At 33.8% G+C, this 18571-nt stretch overlaps 1 pseudogene across 1 annotated transcript; it reads right to left on the bottom strand.

Moving 5' to 3' along the window:
• Window positions 1-1043: 1043 nt before the first annotated feature.
• Window positions 1044-4364, bottom strand: LOC145576858 (uncharacterized protein At4g26485-like; annotated as a pseudogene). The gene is made up of 3 exons (XR_014098566.1): window positions 3719-4364; window positions 3394-3585; window positions 1044-1494 (listed from the first exon to the last, which is right to left on the bottom strand). The product of XR_014098566.1 is annotated as an uncharacterized protein At4g26485-like (transcript).
• Window positions 4365-18571: the final 14207 nt, after the last annotated feature.

The following is an 18571-nucleotide window of genomic DNA, read 5'->3' as shown; positions in this document are numbered from 1 at the left end:
TAAGCAATACGAGTATAATTTTTCGTGAAATTAAATTGATGTAATTATGATAATAGTAATTTGAATAGATGGAAGGATATAGAAAGTTGTGGAAATTAATATGAAAGCTAGAATTAAGGCTGAAAAATTGACAATTGTTAATATGTTGGATTGGTTAGTGTTAGAAACAAGTAGAATTTTTACAACTTAAAAAAGAAAATAAGAAAAATAAAATGAAAATGGGCCCTCTTGAAATTAGGGTCCTGTGCAAGAGGGCTTGTTGCACTTGCTCTTCTACGGCCATGTCTGATTGACTGAACTGAGCTGAATTGAGCTGAACTGAATTGAACTTATTAGAGCTGAATTGAACTGAACTGAATATTTTATGGGAGAAGGAAATTAAGAACTGAACTGAACTGAACTTATTGGAACTGAACTAAAGTGAACTGAAAATAATCTGAAGAGAACAGGCCCTTAACTGGACGATAGGTTCTTCATTGATCCTGGATACGGGTTACTGGAGTAATTCCGGAACAAGGTTGGATTTACTAGAGAAAAGAGTATATAGAATTACGATAAGAGAGTAATTACGAAGGTGAATTTATCTAAGTTACATGCAAAGTGCAAAGACAGGAAGACATTTTACTTTAATAAATTACCGGTACTAACCTTTGAGATTCACTAATAAAGCTCAAAGTTTTTGTTCAATAAAGCATGCATTGCATGATGATTTGATACATATGTATATATTATCCATTCGTATGATAAACCTTTATTAATTAGGATCGGACTTTAGAATTATTTTTGGAGCATAATCCTTCTTAATTATGTAAGATTAGAGTTTGTCATCCAGGCGTGTCATAGAGGTTTAGATCGGATTATAAGACCAGTTGTGTAATTTTTGTACACCATACGTAACATGTATAGATTACCCTTTTTTTTTTTTTTTTTTTTCATTGTTACCATTTTTATTACTACTCCATTAGAAACTACTCCGTAGATCATTGACTTCCCTTTATTCTTTATTCAATTATCGTTGATGTACAAGAAGTGTACAATTGAACTACATTACCAGATATAAATTATATATAAAAGTTTTTAATCCAAATATACCATAATATACATTCGAGATTCAACACAAGCTAAGCTTAATTTAAGATCAATGTTAGACTTGCAATAAGATAGGCAAGCAACAACAATAATAACATCAACAAGCAATTTCAACTTATTGGATCCACCTTTTATTTAGAGGACAATCCAAATTTGTAGGTTTTACTAGGATTGCAACAGAAGTTCCTATCTCCTCCAAACCCATACTTGGTCTTATATCCAGGATACTCGAGACGTTTAAACTTGACTGCTTGAATTAGATATAACCCTTGATCACTTCCTAGTTTTGGTATATCCCATCGACGATAAAATCTACTAGATTTCGAAGTGATGTGTATTTCACCATCTTCTCCGATCATCTTCTTTGCGTTTTGTAAAAAACCACTTATCAGCTTTTGATGCATACTGCAAAGCATTGAATAAGTTCTAAGATGCACATTGAGATGCTTCTAGACTAATCCCCTTGAAAAAAAAAAAAATACGGAGTAACATTTCAGACTCATACTAGTCTTAAGACTTGGATGTAACATCATTTTTGGTGGTCCTCATTAAAAATGATGTCATCAAATTCTTGTTAAGACTTACTAAAACTTAGAGCAAGTTTAGCCCCAAGTCTCAAAACTTGGGGTGACATCATCATTTTGAGTCTTAAGACTTATGCTTAAGACTTTTTCCATTTTTCTTCTTAAATCTCAAGCAAGTTTCAAGTTGGGTCTTGAAATTTCAAGACTTAACTTAAGACTTGAGATTGGGACCCACCTCACTATTATTTTTATTATCCTTTTTTTTACACTTTTCTACATATAATATGTCATATATTGAAGTCTTAAGGCTAAAGTGATAAATTTGTGCAAGTCTTAGTGAGTCTTAACAAGAATTTGATGACATCATTTTCAATGGGGATCACCAAAAATGATGTCACATCCAAGTCTTAAGATTTGGGGCTAAACTTGCTCTTACAAAATTGATCACTTTAGCCCTAAGACTTAAATATTTGACATATTATATGTAGAAAAGTGTAAAAAAAAAAAAGGGGAGGGGGGATGATAAAAATAAAAGTGAGGTGGGTCTCAATCTCAAGTCTTAAGTTGAGTCTTGGAATTTCAAGATTCGACTTGAGACTTGCTTGAGATTTTTGAAGAAAAATGGGAAAAGTCTTAAGTATAAGTCTTAAAACTCAAAATGATGATGTCTTAAGACTATATATGACATCAACAAATCACTTTTAAACTGTTTTAAGACAAGACTTCACAAAATTTCTGCATTTATGAAGCAAAGTCTTAAATGGAGTCTTGAAAATTCAAGACCCAACTTAAGACTCATTTTAATACTTTATACACTGTATTTTGCCTATGTACGTATACGAAAGCACATTTCCCCTCCCCCCCTAAAAAATATTATCGTTAACAATAATTTGATTTAATTTTATTGAAAAAAATATGTAAAGTGTAAATTTAATTGATATTGACTATTGTATATACATTTATTGATAAAATTGTTTGTTGTATTTTAATACAAAGTATTCCTTTATTTGCTATTTTTTGTTGTATTTTAATCAAATACCATGTAAATTTTACGCCTATGGTATTATGTATATATATCACAATGCAATATTCATGTTATTTCATTATTATTTACAATTTTGTATCTAGTGGTTTGATATTATTTTTCAGCTATGTAAGATATGTAACTTACGACACGATTGCAAATTATACTATTAAAATATCGTATATAAAAAAGAAAATAAAAATAGTATGTAAATTTAAGCAATCTTAAATAAGTCTGAGGAATAAAGATCTAAATTTAGTTGAATCTTAAAGAGTCTTAACATAATTATAAAATATTAAAAATTATTAATATAAAATGTGGCATGTGAAAAAAATCTTAAGACGAAACATACTAATCTTGCTGGAGTAACATTTTCACTACTTTTTTGTTTTCAAATATTATAGGGTTGGAGGTTTGCAACAACTAATGAAAGTGGTCTTATGAATTGTGATGGTAAGAGGGTGTTACTCAAGTATTTTATTTTATTTTAATTTTTTTTTATACTCAGTATTTTTACTATAATTTCAAGTTCTTCAAACTAATTCTTTACTCTAATTTTGTTGAAATAACAAATTTGAATTTATTACTCCAAATTGACCCACTACCGCGGTTTTTTTTTTTTTTTTTTTTTTTTTTGAGAGTGTAATAATATAGAAAAGGAAAAAAAAAAAATGTAACCCACTAACATTGCTTCATCTATCTTCAAATAACTTTATGGTACCGATAGAATATGATAGAGAAAAGGCTTATTCTTACCGTAATTCATAATCACCTTTACCAAATTTCCCAGCATGAGGAAAATTGAAAATCACACGATCGAACATCATGCTACCGACGAAGGGGGCTTCACCATTTTCGTGGCGTTGACACCATGAAGGACCACACTACCTCTAGTCTCCAACTCCACCTTATTGTTGGGGAACTTACGGTAGTTTTTGATTAAAAAGTCTGCAACATTACTTACCCGTACATTGTTACAAAGATACACATTTTTTTTTCAATATAGTTACAAACTTGATCTTATAACATCGCGTAAACAATTACAAACTCCAAAAAAAAAAAAAAAAAAAAATCGCGTTACCTTCATGGTTGAGAGAAGTTGCAATAATATTAGAAGCCGATATACCAAAAGCAACAGCCAAACTAGCCGAGAAAGAGAAGTCGCCTTCACCAACGAGTAGCACCCTCTGATCCCTTGTGTACGGCCCTATTTTACCAATACCTATTTTACTCAACACTCTCCGCGCAACTTCTGCTATAACTTGATCATAAACATAATCTAGGATAGATTCCTCGTTATTTTCACTGATCAAATCGAGCACAACATGGGGTGCTGGTGATGAATCTAAGTTGTCGTCGTCATCATCATCATTATTCCATGGAATACCGGTTCTTGATTCGTAAACCGGCTGAAAATGGTCGGATATGTTGACGTAGTACTGGCTTTCTAGCTGATTATTATGATCAACATAATAAGCTTGGTGATTATTGGACTGAACATTTTTTTTTTGTGTTTCATTTCTTGATTTTGGGCAAATCCAACTACATAAGTTGGAAGATATTTGACCCATTTTTTGGACTAGCTAGCTATAATACTGTACGACTAGAATCTATATTATGAACTTTCATATATAGAGTGTATACTGTATAATAATTAAAAGAACTTAATCTAACAATTGGAAATAAACTGTAAGTTGACGACTTGATCGACTTCACATGAATTTTGATTGGCACCTAATTACCCACTCAATATTCCATTTGATAAAGTAAAAGAATTTTTTTTATTGAATAGATATAAAGTGAACAATAAGGAACAATAAAGGCTTGCTAAGCTACTATCAAACTTTTTTTTTTTTTTTTTTTTTTTTTGACACATACTATCAAACTTCAAGCTAAGGAAAGCTTCAAGAGTTGAAGACATTCCATGTAAAGCATACCGAGTAGTTTAATAGGTACGGAGTTCCCTGTTACGACTTACGAGTAGCTTATTTCGTGTATTACATATACATTGATACAAGCGTAACCTTAAACTTTTATGTTGATAGTAACAATGGATACAATTAAATACAATTGGATACCTTAAACTTTTATGTTGATAGTAACAATGGATACAATTAAATACAATTGGATACGTTAACTGTAACTCTTCTCCTTTATCCAGGCTTGGGACTGACAACGGAAAACCCACTCATGGAGTTAAGCATATCAAAGTTTTAAAAAGTATGAGTACTATTTAAAAAAAAAAAAAAAAAAAAAAAAAAAAAAAAAAAAAAAAAACCAAAATTCATAAAAAAATAAAAACCCCATGTCCCCATACCAACCCTATATAGTTATAGTATATACTACTCTTAGGAGATTTCTATCTATCTTTTTCATTTATTATTTCCGTATTGGACATAGCCTTGTTTTTTTTAGCTTTGATACTATGGCTTAGTACTTTAGACCTTTAGTGGTATGAAATACTCCGTAATTAAAAACATATTCCCTCCATGCCTTATTAATAGTCCCTTATAGCCAACTTTTAATCTCAAATTGATAGTCTCATTTGCATTTTACAAGTACTTCCTCCGTCCCTTAATTAGATTTCTACTTTTCTCTATTATGTGAGAAATAAATGCTAAAAATAGGAATCTAATAAAGGGACGGAGGGAGTACCATTAATATCAAATTTTTACCAAAATTCCCTTCAATTTACAACAATATTTGTGCAAATTTAACTTTTTCATGTAAATTTTGTTTTTTCATGTACTTTTATTACTTTTTCTCTCTACCTTTTTGCATACTGATAAGTGTTTTATTTGTCCACTTATCATGGTATTTTTAGCACAATTTTGTTGTCATTTTCCCCTCTTTATCCCCCTTTCCGACTCCTTTTTGTGTATGATTACAACTTTTGGCTTCCCCGTTCCTTTTTATGTGTGTGTTCGTGTTTGTAGATGCAAGGAGAAATTGGTCACATAGCATGAACATGAAGAACTATATTGGAAGCAAAGCACAAGAGGAGAGGGCGTGCAGCCTGTTAGGAGCGGGCGCTCCTGCCTGAACTGCCACATTCTGCCTCCCCTGCACTTTTAGGAGCGGGCGTGCACCTATATAGGAGCGGGCGCTCCTCCCTGTTTTCCTACAAACTGCCTCAAATTGCTGCAGGAGGAGAGGGCGCGCAAGATCCAGGAGAGGGCGCTCCTACATGCAGACCCGACTTTTTGGGCGGATTTTACAATGTTATTTCGGGGTGTATAAATACGACCCTTGGCTTCAGTTTTCTGCATCTTCTTCCTTGGAGAAGATCACCTTCTTCCCTTTAGTCTTCTTAGGCCCTTAACTCTCTAAACTCTTATTAATTAGCTTAGTTTCTCTCAAACTCTATCATTGAAGTAGATTAATTGAAGTTTGTATTCTTCCTTTCAACATTTTCTCAACCTTGAAGCTTCATTAGTAATCTCTTTCCTCTATCCCTTACTCTTTAATTTCAGTTTTTATTTACTTTGAATTGTTAATTTCTCTCTTAATCTTGCTTAATTGTTGTTGCATGTCCAATCTACTTATTTCCTACTACTCCTCTTAACTTGTTAACTTAATGTTTGGATTAGAACTTGTTGTTTTGATGTCCCTCACCATGTTTAGTGAGTAGTTAATTAGCTAGGGGTTGGGTGAAGACCCAACCAAGCCATGGGTTAATTGATGTTTGTGTTTGCATGTTCATTTTGGGTTGATGATTGATTGTTAAAGAATTGGTTAATTGCATGTGTAATTGGATGGCCACTTATTGCTCATGTATTCACTTCTATGCTTGCATTGAAAGATGAGGTCTAGTTGTGAGCCATTTCTTGTATGATTATGCTAAATTCCTCTTGATTACGGTACCTCGTTTGGATGATGTAATAGTCTTAGTTGCGGTAATTAGGAGAGAAATCCCAATTATTTGTGCCTTAGTACTAAGCTATCTCGAACCGATCGAAAGACAAACCCGAGTTAGTAGTCTACTTCCCATCGTTAAAACTTGGTTGGCCTATCTTGTTAGTCGAGTTTAGTTTAGGAATGCTTAGTGTTGTAGTTTCGAGAGAAGTGACCCTTTTCTTGTATGATTAGACCGAATTTCTATCTTGATTACGGTACCTCGTTTGGATGATGTAGTAGTCTTAGTTGCGGTAATTAGGTGAGAAATCCCAATTATTTGTGCCTTAGTACTATCTCGAACCGATCGAAAGACAAACCCGAGTTAGTAGTCTACTTCCTATTGTTAAGACTTGGTTGGCCTATCTTGCTAGTTGAGTTTGGTTTAAGAATGCTTAGTGTGGTGACTTCAAAAGAAGACAATGTTGAGTGCCCTCTCTATCATCCAATTTGTGTACATGCTTGCCTATTGTTTTGATCCATTGGTTTGGTTGGTGTCTATTCCCATTTCCCCCCTAGTGTTTGTCTCCATATAGTAGTTATTTAATCAAACCTCCAATTTGTGACCGAACTAGATTGCAACCGTTTCATACTCTCGGTGTACTCATACCCATTCCCTGTGGATACGATCCTCTACTTGCCCTAGACTTGTCTTAGGTTAGTTTAGGTAGAAATAGTGTTTGGCTTGAGGGTGATCGTCCAACGACCGATTATCCCTCTACCACATACCTAATGTTAATTTACCTTTTCAATGTACTTTTACTACTTTTATTTACGTTTATTAATTCCCGTGAAAATTACCCATAAAAGACTATCAATAAGGAACAGAGGGAGACAGAGAGTAATGATTGTAATTATTGTAATAATTAGCATTCCACTCATTTGTCATTATGCTTTTTCCATGTTTATTCCACTGTATATTACTAAAACTCGAAGTTTTTTCTATAAAAAAATCTATAAGTCTCTTATGAGAAGGAAAAGAGAAATGGAAGAGCTACGAAATATTGCAAGTACTATTAATCAGTTTAAAAGCCAATAAATAAAGTGAAAAATAAATTATGAGAATAGCTTCTGAAAAAAGAAAGTTAAAGTGCGTGATAACGGAACCAATTAGACTTACTTGGTGGCTTAGGAACAAAGTATATTGTGTACGAACCACACAAAATTAGTAAAACTGTAACTAAAATAAAAATAATACTGTGTATCAATTAGTTTCCTTTTAAATTAATGGCTACATTTTAATTATTTTTTTAATTAAAATAATCTTTTTACACATACATACCTGTTTTCATGTAATTGTCCTCATTTATCAAAATATTCATATCTTTCCAATACAACTACAAAAATATTTAGCTACTCCAAATGCAAATATATTCCTATTTTTAACATGGATTTTGCTAACGAGCGCCCCGGGGCGTTAGATAAGGAAAAATAATTATATTGGTTGAAATAGTATTAAGTTCGGAATGCATGACAAAATTACGCGTCGTTCGGTGTAATTAATATTAGTTTTAGTCTAATATTTCCACTTTTAATTCTCTAATCTAACGCCTCAGAGACACTTATTAGCTTTTGTCTTTTAACATTAATTTAATGCTTGTTTTTCACTATCTCATTTTCCTTATTAACCATGAAAAACCACCGAACGTAACCTTTTTTCGGGAAGAGAGGGAGTACATCATTGATACATGCATATCCATAAACTTTTACGTTGTAAATACAATTAGGTACGTCTATACCTATAGTCCTATACCTTACATGTTACCATATTCTCTTAATTCTCTTCTATTGCCTATGTGCTTTTGAAAGGTAAAAAATCAATCTTTTTGTTGTTGATCTCATTACACCCAATTTATTTTGTACACTACTTTTTTTTTCGAACTTCATAATATAAGTTTTAAGAAACAATGTCCAATAAATTGAAATATGGGTTATTACGTACTTTCCTTCAAAAAAAATGGGTTATTACTCATCGAGTCCAATTCACAAATTAGAGAAGATTTTACTAGTCCATATGATGAGTTCCAATATTAATATTATTACTAAGAAGTATAGAATAAGCAAATTTCAAGTGAGAACATATCCAAAGCAAATGCTTACCATAATGTCTGGAATTGAATAAGCTTTGTTACAAAGATAAGACAGCTTAGAAAACTTATTTGCATCGACCGGTCCAGGGCACATGAACAAGCAACTTCAAGAACGATTCTAAGTCATTTTTCATTTCATCAACCGTCCTCTCGATTACAATCTTTTTCAATCTATTCGTACCTACCTTCAGGAGTTTGGGAATTTTAATTTGAATGCATTTGAGAGGAAATTAAACGCGGAGCTTGATTAACATTCCTTGGCAATTTCATTGTTACCATTAGTTCCAGCATCATGATGTCCCTAGATGTCGACCATGAGCGTATCTCCATTTCCATCTTATGGATCAGGGGCTTTACAATGCCAGGTAAGGTTCCATCATTGGGGTGCTTACACATAATATCTTTTCTAGGGGAATCCGAAGTATGGTCAATTGTGGGTGTGTTAGAGACATACATGGGTGAGGGAGACTAAATTACATACCATAGTAGCAGAATTTTCTCCCAAAGTTACGGCTTCCTCTTAATCATGCGCTCCCAAAATTGAAAAACATGATCATCTGAAGTTGACTTTTGGGTCAAAGCCGGGTTGGCCATTCCCTTGTTTTGGTCCCATGGTTGAGCCTACGAGTACTAGGGCTAAGCAAAACTATCTGATAATCCGAAATTCCGATCCGCATCCAATCCGAAAATTTAGAATAACCGATTCGAAAATATTTTCGGATCGAATATCCGATCCGAAAATTTTGGATATCGAAATTTTAGATTTCGGATATCCGAATATCCGAAAGTCGAATATCGGATCGGATATCCGAAATATTACCTGTTATTTCGGATGATATACTACAAGAAGGGGGTGAAGTGTAATATGTTCCTAGTGCCTACTTTTCGCGGAATATAAAATTGATTATTGTTAGGAACTTAGACAATACAAAGGGATTTTACGAGGAAACCATCCAGGGCCCAACTGGAAGTAAAACCTCGACCCTCCAAGGGATTTCAACACAACCATTTCACTATAATAGGGCGAAACACCTAGTTACATCCTATTATATATGGACCTTTCTCACAAGTTCCACCAAGGACACTTGCTACTCGATAGGACCCTATCCTACCCAACCTAAGCCCCACACTTAGATTCACTCAGCACTCCCGAAGTGCCTACACTCGGCTTCACCCTAGAAGCTCACACATTGCACTCTTACAATTATAATAACGAGAATCCTCACGAACTCTCACACCCCAATACATAAAACACTCAAAATCCTTTTTCCCAATTACAAGATCTCAAAGAATAACTCTAAATACATATCAATGAATAAAGAGATAAAACTAATATGCTGGACACTCAAGATCTGTCTAGATTTTACTGGACGAACTGAAATCAAACCTGACTGGAACTTTGACCTGGAGGCTTGACTTAGCTTCGTGGTGAAGGATAAAACCATTAAGCACGACCACTAAGTTTCGTCAGCCTCGACTTTGAATGAATACATATGAGCATATTTATAGTACACCCAAATTATTCTTTTCGTAAAAGATATGTTTAAAAGATATTTTCCAAAAATAAGTTTTCCAAAAATATATCTTCTTGTTAAGAACATATTCTGTCAATAATAATAAGATATATTTACTATAAAATCAGATTTTATTTAAATCTTATATTTTCCAAATATACTAGCATATCTTTTTCAAAAGATATACTTATCATAAAATCAGATTTTATTCCAAACTTATTTTTGCTTAAAATACTTTTCAAAAATAACTTATCTTTTTCCAAAAGGGATTTATTAGAAAATAAATATCTTTATTCTGTAAAACCAGATCCCTAAAAGATATACACGTATTAAGTAAATATATATATATATATATCATTAAACCGATCTTTAACGATGTGCAGACTTAAGTTCCGATTAGGTTCTGGAACTCTGACAGTCTCTGAGTTCCTGACAAGTCAGTAACTCTAATTTCATTTACTATCATGAGTTCACCTTGGTTCTTTAGACTTGTTCCAGACTGACTTTTATGTCCAACATACTTACATGAATCCTAGAGCGATATGCTTCGATTTCTCCGTCTTCATGTTGTTTCTTTGAAACTCTTGTTCTGGAATCTTGTAATATTGATGTATTCTAGATCTCGGGGCAACGTTCCACTTCTGGAACCGCAGGCCAAGTTCCTCCAGAACTTGATGTCTTCAACGCAGACCAAGTCAACTCCTTAACTTGTTGTCTTCAAGTTCCTATTAGGGAAGTTAGATAGTTCTTGTTAGAGAACTAAGTTCCTGTTAGGGAACTCTTCATGTACCTGTTAGGGAACATGCTCTGGCTTTCGTGGGAAAGCCTGCCGAAAGTTCTTTCTGGATCTTGTTAGAGAATACCTTCAGGTTCCTTCGTGGTTTAGTTCTCGTGGAAGAACCTGCTTTAGGTTCATTCATTCTCTCTTGTTCCTCTTGAATTCTTCTATGTTCCAACCCATTGACTTCACCTAAGTCAGTTCCTATCTTCACATAAACACTTAAGAGAAACATTAGATTGAAGTTTGTTTGTCATAAACAAACTTCAAGTGAGAGAACTAATTAAACTTAAAGCTACGTAAATACTCCTACATATATACAGCTCATGTATGCATAGTGTACTTACCTCATGAAGCTAGCATATGCAAACACCTATTTACATAGTTAACTTCATGGTTCTTTAGCCATCATCATGCTTATCAACCATGACACTCATCATTGTTCTTGTTTCTCTATTGCTTATCATATATTGCTCAGGTTCCTTATATCCTGTTCCAAGCATAACTTGTTCTTTCTATGCACAACTTAATAAACACGTTAGATAGATAATCATCATTAGTTTACAATCATCAAAACCTAATCACTCAACATTACCCAAACAAACAAACCCTAATAGGCTAATACCTCCGTCCAAAGGCCCAAATACGAAATATCCCCAAAGACCTAACTACCCAAACCAAAAAATCCTAAATGATTCCCTCAAATTCCAACCCTTACCTCACCGCCTCTTTTTCTATCTTCTCTGATTCTCTCTCCTCTCTTTTCTCTATATTCTCTCTCCTCATTCTTCTAATACCCTTCTCTACATTTTTTCTTTATCTTTTATTCGTTCCATAGTTCACTGGCTTCACTCCTTCAATTCAATTCTCACGGCCCATGACCACCCTCCTCCAGCCACCGTCCGACGAAAACAACCGGAACACCAACAAGCAACGACAACTTCTTTAATTGATATTTCTTTGTTTTGTAATTGGTTTCTGTAAAATTTATATGTTTTGTAATTTATGAAAGTTATTTGTTGGATTTTTTATATTTCTAGTCTATGATCTTCTTCTTGTTCAAGAATTTTTGTTTTTTTTTAAAGGATTGTTGTAGAATTTTTGCTTGTTCAAGTTTGTTAAAAAAATATAGTATAAAAATTGTTTTTGCAAGTTCAATTTAGCGTATATACGAAGTATCAATTTGCCTTTAATTTTTTTTCCCCATTAAATTAGTATTTGTACAACATTATTAAAAAAATATACAATAGGGTTGGATATTGGATATCCGAGCTATCCGATCCGAAATTTTCGAATATCCGAACATTTTTGAATCGGATACGGATATCAAATATAGAAATTTTCGGATAGGATATCCGATCCATGCTCAGCCCTAACGAGCACAACCTCATAAATTTTGTCATTCTTGACCAACCTTCGGGGTGGATGTGTTTTTTTTACCATCATCCATGAGTCGTGATAAGTGGATATTATACCATTATTCTTGGGCTATTTGGGATGCGTGCTTTTACTATACAATTTCAACATATAGTTTGTGGCTCTGTAGGTTTTATCCAAGGTGGACTCAATTTCTTCTATTCTGGTTATTTGGTTGTTATATTTTGATTTCAAGATGAAGTAGAGCATTTGGAATGATGATGAACATGCTATGACATTTTGAGATGAATTGATGAACTTCATAAGATGATTTGCAAATCATGAGAGTTGGAGACTTGGAGTGCAAGATGATGAAAATACTACATGGTCGTGAAAAATGTGCTACATGGTCGTGTGACTCTTCCATACACGTCTTTCTACAACATGGTTGTGTACCCCTAACTACACAGTCATGTGATATTTTCCATGTATGACTTATTTGGTACACTATCATGTACCATAAGCTACACAGTCGTGTGATGATCTCTTCATATGAACTCTGCCTACACGGTCATGTATCCCCTTAACTACATGGCCGTGCACCTACATGATGGAATTTGAGATCGAGTAGAGACTAACTACATGGTCGTGTACCTATCAGCACACAGTCATGTATGTGTACGCAGAAAATAATTGTAAAGTATAAATAGGGGGTTTTAACCCTATTTAAAACATCGAAATTTTATTATAGCTTTTTCCAATTCTACGTTGTTTTGGGAGAGAACACATAGACTCCATTGAAGCATTCAAATTAATTCAATTTTAAGTATTTCTCTTTCATCTTGAATCTCTTTAATCTTCTACCATTATTATGTATTCTTTAGTTATCTGTTTTGTCAGTTATGTCATATGTGAGTAGTTTCACAATCTAGGGTTAGGTTGAACCCCAATATGAATTGATGTGTTATTTGATTCTCAATTCCAAATTTAATTAACTTATAATTTCTCTTAGTCATGGTTGATTTTATTACCAGTACGTAATTAACTAGAAAATAGTATTATTGAATGTTACTAGGTTTACAAGGAAAGTTGATTCTTAAATGATTTTAAAACCCTAACTAAAAATAAGATACTTTTTGCATGAAAATAGCTAATTTGTTCTTTCTAAGACCTATAGAATGTCTTTCTAAATGTCTTTGATATATATGATTCTATAAAAATAGATATGACTTTCCACTCTTACTAAATTTAGTCATAGACAAAGAAATTCTTCCCAAGATTATATGATCACGAAAATTTAACTTGTTCTTACTCACGAATAAAAGTAAAATGAAGCTCTTAAAATAAAATAACAACTCTTTTTATAACTTAAATAAAGATATTAATCCCAAATAATATTCTGTAGCTCTAGCTACTTATTAAGATTCAATAATCTAAGTCAAACTATAATGAGGTTCTAATAACCATTATTAATGGCAGATGCCTTATTCATACTAACTCCACCCTAACAAATATAATCCTCAAGGAATCAAATTGCAATTTTTGTCTTTCTCCTCACTATAAGTATTAACATCAAAATCAAGATCATTTTCATCATCTGGGTATTCAATAATTATTGCCTTGTAAAGCGGATTTGGGTTTCTAGTAGCTCTCTTCCCAGCATCTGGATCTTCAAGTGGTGGTTGTAGCCATTCAAGATCATCTTCATCTGGAAATTCAATAAGAGTATACTCGTGGAAAATTCTATTGTAGGTTTTTATCTTATGCTTTTATTCTTTGCTGTCTTAAACTCATATAAGCTTTGGTAATCCTCCTCATCAGGTTGAGGTAATCCTCCTCATCGGGTTGAGGTTTTTATCTTATGCTTTTTATTCTTTGCTATCTTAAACTCATATAAGCTCTGGTAATCCTCCTCATCAGGTTGAGTTTGGTCATCCACCTCTTGATCAATGACAACTTGATCAAAACTTTGAGCATTGGTATTTGGAGTTATATCCTTTGGTCTAGGAATTGAAGAAAATCAATTTTCATCAAACAATGCATCCCTTGACTCAATGGTGTGAATCGACCAAAAGTCATTTTGCTCTATTACATAAAACCTATAGGATTTTCTATGATCCGCATATCCTATAAAAATGCATTCAACTCCTCTTTCATCTAACTTTTTATGTTTAGGTTCTGGCACTTTTACAATTGCCCTACAAGCCTAAACTTTGAGATGACTCAAGTTTGATTTCCTTTTACACCATAGCTCATATGGGGTAACATCTTTCCCTTTCATGGGAACACGATTTAACACATAACAAGCCGTTAAAACGGCTTCACCCCAAAATCCATCACTTAAACCTGAATATGACAACATAGACTTTATCATTTCTTCTAATGTCCTATTCTTTCTTTCTGCTGCACCATTTTGTTGTGGTGTATATGCCGCAGTTGTTTCATGTACTAAACCTAAAGATTGGAAATAACTCGGGTCATAGTATTCACCACCTTTATCGGTTCTTAGCTTTTTAATCTTTCCATTAGTTTGCCATTCTACTTCACTTTTGTAGATTTTAAATTTGTCAAGAGCTTCATCTTTAGAATAACAAATAAATATAACAAAACATTGAAAAATCATCAATAAATGTTACCAAATATTTCTTATTCCCTAAAGAAGGTGTGTTGTGAAAATCACACAAATCACTATGCACTAAATCAAGCAATGAAGTATTTTTCTAAACAACTTTAAGAAATGGTTTCCTTGTGATTTTGGTTAACATGCATGTCTTACACTTCTCTATTCTTTGATCAAACATGGGTATCAAATCACGCTTAGACATAAAATCTAACTTTTTATAATTAACATGACCAAGTCGCAAATGCCATAGAGATGAATCATCATTAACAGCATACACAACATCATTCAAAGTATTAGAAATACTTAACTTAAACATACCATTACACAAATAACCAAGTCCTACAAATTGACCTCCTTTAGACAAACTAAACTTATCTGACTCAAACACCATTCTAAAACCTAATCGATTCAAGATTGCACTAGATATAAGATTTCTCCTAAGTTTGGGAGCAAACAACACATCTCTTAAAATAAGAGACTTTTCCGAACTAAAGACTAGTTTCACTTGTCCTTTGCCAAGCACCTTAGCCATAGAGTCATTGCCCACATAGATAATTTCTCCATCATCAACCTCTAAAAAGGTCTTAAACAACGATCTATCCTTACACACATGCCTTGATGCACCCGAATCGATATACCACGAACAATAAGCCTGAATACAATTGATTTCAGAAATCATACACACTTAATCCATAAATGAATTAAATGAAATTTGTGCACAAGATTTACCTTGTTTGTCTTGGGATTGGCTAGTATTGCCTTTCCCACCTTGAGCCTTCTTCTTATTTTTTCTTCTAGATTGTGCAATCTTTCTTGAAATGTCCTGGTTTTCCACAAACCCAACAAGCACGTGACTTTGCACCATCATCGCTAAATTTAGGCTTCTTGCCCTTATTTTTGTTCGAGTCATTACCCCTCTTTCTCTCATTTGGCTTGGCATCCTCCACTACATTTACCGTAGTGGAACTAGGATTTGCATCCTTATTTCCCTCTTGCACTCGGATTTCTTCCTAAATCCAGATGTGAGAAGCCAAATCCTCAAGATTTACATCATCCTTTCTATGCTTTAAACCACTTTTAAAGTCTTTCCAAGAAAAAGGCAATTTGTCTACTATAGATGACACTATAAAGGTCTCATCAAGAATTATGTCATGTTGCCTAAGACTTCCTAATATTCTTTGAATCTCATAAAACTGTTCCATAATTGGCCTACTTTCAATAAACTTGTAATTGTTAAATTTACTAACAAGAAATTTCTTGCTAGAAGCATCTTTAGCCATATATTTAGCCTCTAATTCTCCCATAGAGACTTAGCAGAATCATTAAATTGATAAACATCAAAGAGTTCCTTAAACATACCATTGAGAATGTGGCCACAACAAATGTAATTGTCATTCTCCCACTAGTGCGTTTCCTAGTTTCATCCAATGAATTATCCTCCTTCTTCGTCGGCTTTGGAGTTGTGAGAACATAAGCCACCCCAATTGAAGTCAAGAAGAAATGCATCTTCTTCTACCATCTTTGAAAATCAACTCCCTCGAATTTTTCCAACTTCTGAAAATTGGTCATCAACTCCTTCACAGTTGCCATCTTTGTTGAGATTATACTTTTGGATTGTTAGGGAATTTGTGTTTAAACAAGGGTCACAAAGAAAGCAAATAAACCGGAAAATCTTCGAGACGTGAACGGAATCACTTTCCCAAAAGTATAATTCCGACCTTATATTACAACCTGGTATCACGAAAATTTACTCAGAGAATACAACGAAAAACAATTTCAATCACAAGTAGGATGATTACAAAACAATGTAATTAAGCTTTTGGATTTATGATGATGATAAAATTAATATTGTAATCGTTTTTCTCAAGAAAGAAAATAAGGAAACAAGTTTTTCTTCTTGAAAAAGGTACTGACACATATGTTCCTTTGAACATATTTATATTAAATCAAAAAGAAACCAACAACTTTGAAGAAAAACTGCCATTAACGATTATGAAAACCGTCACAGAACATCCAGCCCACACACGCGCCCGATCGGGCCACGGCCGCTCGATCGGGCGGTCAACCTCCACCATAGAAACACCAGCCTCGCGCCCGGTCATGCGGTGGTGGCCCGATCGGGCAAAATCACGGAGAATTTAACTCTTTGTTCTCGCGCCCGATAGGGCGTTGGCTGCACGATCGGGCGGCGGAGATGCTTTCCCATTCCACCCTCGCGCCCGGTCGGGCGTGCAACACCCAGACCGGGCGGCAGACTGGGCGTTGGGTGGTTTGCAATTTCAGCTTTCTCAAAACCGTGAGCTGCACTTACCACCATTGTTATTTTATTTCTTTTGCTTTAATTTTCTTATTTAATTAAATTACAACACCATTGCCTAAGTAATTTAATTATTAACTTGAAAATTTGTCTACAATTCTCAAAATTATTCAACAAAAAGAGTAGAGTAGCGAATCCCGAAGAGGCCAAGGAGAGGAAAAAAGGATATTAATGCTGGCACTGAACTCTGAAAGGGTGGATGATAGACTAGAAGATGGAACTAAAAGGCTTTCGTTTGGACTTGTAGATTTTCACTCGGTGGATCTGAACAGAATAATAAATTAACTCATTGTTTCTTTCCTTCACTGATCATGGTTGAGTTTACAGATGCCATGATGTCGTTGAATGATAAATTCCTCTACATAGTAGGAGGTGTGACACCTCCTATGGCACGATCACCTGTCTTCCAACAACTCCAACTTGCATCTCCCTTATCCAATCGTACACACTACTTTGGTGGTTCTAGTCTTGACATGTCTCATGAGGCTGTAATGTGGTGCCCAGCTCCTGTCTTCATTGAGGAATGACGATCCCACTACTTCCAACTATGTTAGCTTTCTTGGCAAGATTTACAACTTTGGATCTGATCACCTTGTGCCCAAGGTTCTTGACCCTGCTGCCGTCGGCCACTGTAATAAGCCAATCAGCCCTATCCCTATCCATCCAACCCTTGCCGGTTGTAGTGTGTCTGTTCCTGTACTTCCTGACCCTTCCAACAAACGCATTCTTATGGTAGTCCCCTCTCACTGCCGTCCCTGTATGCTTTCACTCTTAATGATGTTGATGGTATTGGTATTGGGAAGTGGAAATGTCTCGCCCCTGATTTCCAAGTTTGGGCTGACTCTGCCGTTGTTGTTAATGGCGTGATATACTTTCACTGCCATAAATTCCAATCTCTTCTTTGCACTTATCATATAGCCAAGAAAAAACGGTTGAAAGTCTGATGGAATTCGTGCTTTAAGGACAAGGACAATAATCTTGATATGAATGTCGAAAGGATACACTTCGATGCAATGCTTCATTTAGGCAACAATATATATGTATATATATGTATATATATGTATACATATACATATACATATATATATATATATATATATATATATATATATATATATATATATACATACATATACATATATATATACATATACATATACATATACATATACATATACATATATATACATATATATATACATATATATATGTATACATATATATATACATATACATATACATATATATACATATATATATACATATATATATGTATACATATATATATATATATATATATATACATATATATATATATATATATATATATATATATATATATATATATATATATATATATAT

Source organism: Chenopodium album, chromosome 13, assembly GCF_948465745.1.
Source record: "Chenopodium album chromosome 13, dcCheAlbu1.1, whole genome shotgun sequence".
Lineage (NCBI taxonomy): Eukaryota > Viridiplantae > Streptophyta > Magnoliopsida > Caryophyllales > Amaranthaceae > Chenopodium > Chenopodium album.
Note: the sequence above shows the minus strand (reverse complement) of the source record. Positions and strands in the feature narration are given on the sequence as shown.